A 7318-nucleotide genomic window follows, 5' to 3' on the forward strand; every position below is an offset into this window, starting at 1 on the left:
TGACCGTCGATCTTGATGCGGCCGGCGATGGTGTATCCCTCAACGGATCTGCACCCACAAGGCGAGGCGAGAGAGGGAGTTAGATACAGCCTCCCGATCGGTCGGATCAGTGAGGGAAAACGAGCGGGGACGAGGGGCACTTACCCGGGCTGGTCCGCCGCCGCGTGGCCGAGGCACACCGCGAGGACGACGGCGAGGATGAGGAGGGCGCAGAGGGGGCTCATCGTCGCCGTGACGGAGGTCGTCGTCGTCATCGTCGCGCGAGCACGAGAGCTTTCTTTTCTCTCCTCTCCTCCATCTGCTCTCGGCCATGGGCTTCGAGGAAGGAGAGGCCGCGACTGAAGGAGCCACCGTCTTCGCTTTGCCTTGGATCTGGTGTGAGGCAGGGGGAGGAAGAGGCAGGCGGCCGGGGCTTCCCGATCTAGATCGATGTCGAGGGAGGTGGGTGGGTGTGTCAGGAGGAAGGGGAGGGGAGAGAACGTGACTAGAGGGAGGGGATAAGGGGTGATAGCAATGGCACACTGGTAGGGGGTGCGCCATACGTATAGATAGCAATGGCGCATCTCTTACTGGTGCGCCATTACTAGTTAAAACTAGTAATGGCGCACTTTTCCCCTGGTGCGCCACTGCTAAGTCTGGGGAGGGGTGTGGGGCCAGGACAAAACTAGTAATGGCGCACCACACACCAGGTGCACCATTAGTAATATGGCCACTAATGGCGCAACCATATCTTGTGCGCCATTGCTATATAGCAGTGGCGCACCACATACATGGTGCGCCATTAGTATCCATTTCATCTATAGCCCTTTTCCTAGTAGTGTTAAGGTTAGAGGCACGGTACGCGCTATCCTAGACTATGTTACTATACTACCTCGCCTACACATCAAACTGCCACACGAGCGCTCGGGTTGCGCTTGTCTCTTCACCTCTTTGGGAAGTCGAACATGATTGTACTACTATAGTAGAGTACTACTAGTATGCTTCTCTCCATCTGACACCGAATGAACTGATGCATGTCCACCGCGTGCAGGAGGGAGAGCATGTAGCGAAAGCTTCTCATAGTCCTGCGAGACACCACGCTCATGGGCGAGGGTGAGGGTGTTGTAATCAAACTTCTCCTTGTTGTACGAGTTGACTCGACACATCAAAGTAGTTCACTTGAGAAATTTCAATAATTTGTGTTTACCAATGCATTAATTACAATGCATGCATGCATGCCGTGACTTTCCTTTTGATACTTGCATGTGTTCATTTAACGCACCTAGAAGTAGTATGAATATGTGATGGTAAAACTTTCTAATGCACCAGCCCTAAAGTGAGAGATGGTTGTACATGAGGAGGTCGAGATCATGCCGACGGAACAGGACCCCACGATGGAGCTCTCTATGGTCTCTATGGACCTCACCTTGCTCCACTACCCCTTGTGCATTCACCCCTTGAAGCCTCCAATGTATGAGCTTCGAATACACCTCGTCCGTTCGGATGATCGAGCAAGGTGCGGGTTTCTTGAGTGATGTGTTGTTTGATTGATTTTTGCAGTGCAAGGGAGGGAACCTGGCCTGCGCGGACTGCCAGGTGAGCGCCCCGAGAACCAGTGGCAATGGCAGAAGTGCGAGCGCGGCAGCGACTTCGACGTGCGGAACATGGTGATAGTCGCCATCCTCTCCTCGGTGAGGGTGGAGTGCCCGCGCGAAGGTTGTGGGCTCTACGTCACTTACCACAAGCTCGCCGATCACCAGAGCGTGTGTCCGCTTGCGCCCTGCAAATGCCCCATGCTCGTCTGCGGTTACGAAGGCCCGCCGCCGGCGCTCCCCCACCACATCTGCATCATGCAACCCATGCACGTGCACAGGATCCAGTACGACAAGGTGCTCCAGCTACAAGTGTCAATGTCGGAGCCACGGCTCTTGCTGTTCGCGGAGGAGGATGGCCGCACATTTTTCTTGGTCGGTGGCATGCTCGACATCGGCGCACCTATCGCCATGTCGGTCATCTACATCAGAGCGGGGGCATCCCCACTGCCGCACTATGTGGCCAAGCTGTGGGCGAATGGCCCGCTGGGGGAGCCCAAAGGCAGGACCGACGCCGTTAAGGTGGAAATCGAGATGACAAGCCGCAAGGATCCCGACGACATCGTCGTGCAGGAGCTGACCTTCTTCACCGTTCTTCTCATGCTGATGGCCGGGGCTGGGTTGTCGAGGACACTGTCCCTCGACATTCAGATTGACAAGCTCGCCTCCTAAATGATTCTAAAGTGCCTTATGTTTATCTTAGTAATATGCTAATATAGGGGTTAGCTCGGTCTACTTTAGCTTAAGAAATGGTGGGTTTTGGTGGTGATGCAGCAATTACTTCGACATCATATCAGCAGCTAAAGTAATTTCCAACAGTCGAACGGATATTTTGTGTCCGTTGGATATATAGATCCTTTGGGTAAGAAGTATAAGTAGCTTATATGCTTGTTTGTTGAGGCCTTTGGGTAAGAAGTATAAGCATATTATATGCTTGTTTGTTGAGGAAGTGTTGCATACTTCTGCGAGTTGATGTGACACATCAAAGAAGCACTACTACTAGTAGTACTCACTCGACTGCACACTAGGCAGACGAAGCTCGTGTCGTGTTGGTTTCGTGTGCGTCCCGCATATGAACCAAAACCTTGCACCTCCATCTTAGCCTCCGTGTTTTAAACTTCTCAATCTCAAGGACAAGGAGCATCCGGTACCTATGATAGAACTAGTCAGATGGTTGAGAGCACTACAATTCATAGCTACACATGCGTGTGTGAGACAGGATGAGTGCGTGCATGCACCTCTTCTCTTTGTGTATAACATATTAAACTCAGAGTACAAGTGAATGTGGGTGGCATCGACCTAGGGAGCTAGATATGGTGCATGCGAGAAGTCCCAAGAGACTAGAGGCGTGTGCGTGGGAAAGCGGGAGAGAGATCATATGTGTCGATGCAATGCGTGCGAAAAAAAGACTAGTCTATAGCTCGCCATGAGGCTATTCCTATCGAATGCTCCAATAACCATAAGATATTGTAACACCCATGATGCGGCTATATCTCCCACGTGTCGGGGCACAACATAGAGACATAACCACATGGTAGGCATGTCGCAAGAGGGGTAATCTTTACACATCCCATGTACTGAATAAGAAAGGGATAAATAGTTGGCTTACAATCGCCACTTCACACAATACATAAATATAGCATACATCAACCAGAATACAAACAAGGTCCGACTACGGAACCAACATAAATAAAGACAACCCCAAATGCTAGATCCCTGATCGTCCCGACTGGGCTCAAGTACTGATCAACTGGAAACGAAACAACACAACGAACACGATCTTCATCGGGCTCCCACTTGAGCTCGGTTGTGTCACCTGCACTGGTATCATCGGCACCTGCAACTGTTTGGAAGTATCTGTGAGCCACAAGGAATCAGCAATATCACACCCGCGAGATCAAGACTATTTAAGCTTATGGGTAGGAAAGGGGTAGTGAGGTGGAGCTGCAGCAAGCACTAGCATATATGGTGGCTAACTTACGCAAATAAGAGCGAGAAGAGAAGCAAAGAACGGTCGTGAACTAGAAGTGATCAAGAAGTGATCCTGAATCTACTTACGTTGAAGCATAACACAAGAACCGTGTTCACTTCCCGGACTCCACCGGAAAGAGACCATCACGGCTACACACGCGGTTGATGCATTATAATTAAGTTAAGTTTCAAGTTCTCTACAACCGGACATTAACAAATTCACATCTTTCCATAACCGCGAGCACGGCTTTTGAAAGTTCAAAACGCTGCAGGGGTGTCCCCACTTCGCCCATCACAAACTCTCACGGTCAACGAAGGATATTCCTTCTCCCAGGAAGACCCGATCATACTCGGAATCCCGGTTACAAGACATTTCGACAATGGTAAAACAAGACCAGCAAAGCCGCCTGAATGTGCCGACAAATCCCGATAGGAGCTACACATATCTCGTTCTCAGGGCACACCGGATGGGCAAGACGTCGAGTTGGCATAGACCCTGGTTTCCCAGGGGGCGCCAGACATCGCCCAGGTTGGACAAACACTTAGAGAATCACTGGCCCCGGGGGGTTAAAATAAAGATGACCCTCGGGAGCACGACTCCTAATGAGAAAAGTAGGTGGTGGTGAGGCAAATTTAAACTAAGGTTGGGCCTTGCTGGAGGAGTTTTGTTCAAAGCGAACTGTCAAGGGGTTCCCATAACACCCAACCACGTAAGGAACACAAAATCAAGGAACATAACACCGGTATGACGGAAACTAGGGCGGAAAGAGTGGAACAAAACACAAGGCATAAGGCCGAGCCTTCCGCCCTTTACCAAGTATATAGATGCATTAATTAAATAAGACATATTCTAATATCCCAACATAACCATGTTCCAATATGGAACAAACTTCGGCTTCACCTGCAACTAACAACGCTATAAGAGGGGCTGAGCAAAAGCGGTAACGTAGCCAAGCAATGGTTTGCTACGAAGGTGGGTTAGAGGCTTGACATGGCAATATGGGAGGCATGATGAGCAAGTGGTAGGTAGCGCGACAAAGCGATAGAGCGAACAACTAGCAAGAAAAGATATAAGTGATTTCTAGGGTATGGCCATCTTGCCTAAGATCTCGCAAGGAAGAAGAACGAGTCCATGAAGACGACAAACGGACGTAGTCGAACGAATCCTGACAGCTCTGGAACGAAACCGAAGCTAACGAGAGAAGCAACGCGGAAAGAAGCAAGCAACATAGTAAAGAACCATCACATAAACATGGCATGATGCACAATCGAGTATGATGCATGTCCGGTTTAATGAAGCATGGCATGGCAAAGTGCACACAACAATACTACAAATTATGTTGCATATTGACGAAACACCACATCAGTTATTTAGTTCTCTCCCGTTTATGTACTCAACAATATTAAATGTTTTTAAAACGTGGCAAGGGGTGAAGCATATGAAAACTACCTATCTAGGCAAGTTTAAATGAGGCCGGAACAACAAACAACAAGTCCGGAAAAACCTCATATGCATAATTTGAATTAGCTACTGTTCTGCCCTAAACATAATTTTAGAGTTGTTAAACATGCAAGATGAGTGCACCAAGTTAAACTAGGCATTTTTCTACCCCATTTACATATAAATTTTATTTAAAATGGAGCTACGGTTATTTAGTTATGAACTAAATCATTTTAGCATGGCATTTATGCAAAATTAAACAAACAACTAGTTTAACATTTTAAACATGGTTGAAAGTGGCATATTATGAAACTAGATGAAATTCTAAGCCTATTACATATAAATTTTAATTAATTCCGATGCATGGTTATTTAATTATGAGCAATGGAAGAAAATGGCATTTTTCTGTAATTATGCAATTCACACGAATAATGTTAAATCACAGAGAGAGAAAAAAACATACACAGGCTAGAAGCAGCTCACTGTGCGAGGCCCATGTGGATATGGCCCGAAACGAAAGAGCGTGTGTGTGCTCGATTTAAAACAGAGAAGCAAGGAAAAAAAGGAATCGAGAGAACCAGGGATCGAACCTAGAACCTCCTGATTTGGAGTAGCCGCGCTTGCCAATTGGGTGGACCAGTTCCAATGTTCTGCTAGGGGACCAGGCCAGTAATAGGCACCGGTGCGCCGGCCCAAGCACTCAGATGGTCGCATGCGGTCCGTCAGATCTGGCCCGCGCAGAATCTGGTCCACTTGATCATGCTCGCGTGAAAAACGGATCGTGGGCTCGGTCGTCATCTTCCTCACGCCCGCGAACTCCCTCCACCTCTTCCTGCTTAACCCACTCCCCCGCACGCATCTCTTGCGCGACCCCGCACCTCCATATCTCATCCCCTGCCGCCGGTTAGTCCCCCTCGCCTTTATCATCGTCACCGCCGCACCGGTCACATTGTGTCGTTTCCCTCCCCGAATACGTAGCACCCACAGCCATGGTTCCAGGAAAATCTTGGGGGTGGTTGTAGCATTTGCTGCCTTCAGTTCCATCTCGTCATGCGTCGGTTGTAGCTCTCTTAGCGTCATCGCCGCCCCTCGCCATCAAAACACGCTGCACAGGGTTGTGTGAGCGACGACCAAAAAGTCAACGCCGTTCATGGATGCAGCAGAAAAAACTCTGGTAGGAGAATCATGGATGTAGCAAAATCCCTCACCGGTAGTAGCAAAAATCAACTGCGGTCGCAGCAAAATCATCTCGCCGCCGTCGCCGGTCTCATCTCCGCCATGATGGATGTATCAAAAACCCTCGCCGGTAGTAGAAAAATCCAAAGACGGTTGCAACAATTCATCTCGATGCCGTCGCCGGTCTCAGCTCCGCCATGATGGATGTAGCAAAATCCATCACTGGTAGTACCAATTTTTGAGGACAGTTGCAACAAAAAAAAGCCGCTGCCGTAGTAGGTCGCATCTCTGTCGTGATGTATGTAGAAAATTCCTTGCCAATAGTAGCTAATTTCGACGACGGTTGCAGCTTCTGGCTCAGCTGGTTGAAGCTTCCCCGGGGGTGGAGGTTTCGCTTCGTCAGAATGGAGCTAGATGGATGGACTGAGTGGATTCCGTGGTGGTGCTGCGGCAGCAACTGGTTGCAGCTTTTTTGCTAACTGGTCCAGCAAAAAAAACTGACAGGTTGTAGCACTGAGGCATCGTCTTCCATCAGTCTACTCGTCCATGGCCTCACCCATGGCCGCCGCCGCCACCAGTTGCAGCACCGCTCCACCAAACTACCTGTGGTGTCCGTGGGAGAGGGACGAGCGCCGCAGCTGTTGGGAGCAGGAGCTGCATGAGCACCGCTTCGGGGAGCTGCTCGCATGGAGGAGTCACGCTGGCGAGGGAGATGGAAGAGGAGGAGAAAGAGAAGCAGTCTTGTGGAAGAAGGAGAGGAAATAGTGCTCAAACAGCGGTGGGGAAAGGATAAGGCAAGGCTGAGCGGTCACGTGACGTGCGAGTGGATTAGTAGCCAGGCTGTGCCAGCAATCAAGCGGTGTGACCGGCCCAAGTTTCGGCCGGCGCACCATTCTCAAACGTTTCCCTTATATGAAATAGGATAAAGGCTGCTACTCTGGATAAGCAAAAAAAATACAGAAGAAAAGATGCAACCACGGGGATTTGATCTCTTGACCACCAGGATGGAGGAAAGAGGCGATAGCCACTGCACTAAGGATGTGAGTGTGTTTGAAACTGGGGCGCTACACTATATGAACGAAATCGAGGACCAGGCCTTGATTTCCAAGAACGCATGCTGGTCGCCGGCGTCGATGGTGATGAGCAAGGCAGCGACCTT

The 7318-nt window shown here is 49.7% G+C and overlaps 1 long non-coding RNA gene across 1 annotated transcript; it reads right to left on the reverse strand.

Annotated features, from left to right (window-relative positions):
- Positions 1-3354: 3354 nt before the first annotated feature.
- Positions 3355-7030, reverse strand: LOC125536901. The gene is made up of 3 exons (XR_007295308.1): positions 6192-7030; positions 5574-6088; positions 3355-3414 (listed from the first exon to the last, which is right to left on the reverse strand). It is a non-coding gene; the product is annotated as an uncharacterized LOC125536901 (long non-coding RNA).
- Positions 7031-7318: the final 288 nt, after the last annotated feature.

This window comes from Triticum urartu, chromosome 2, assembly GCF_003073215.2.
Source record: "Triticum urartu cultivar G1812 chromosome 2, Tu2.1, whole genome shotgun sequence".
NCBI classification, from domain to species: Eukaryota; Viridiplantae; Streptophyta; class Magnoliopsida; order Poales; family Poaceae; genus Triticum; species Triticum urartu.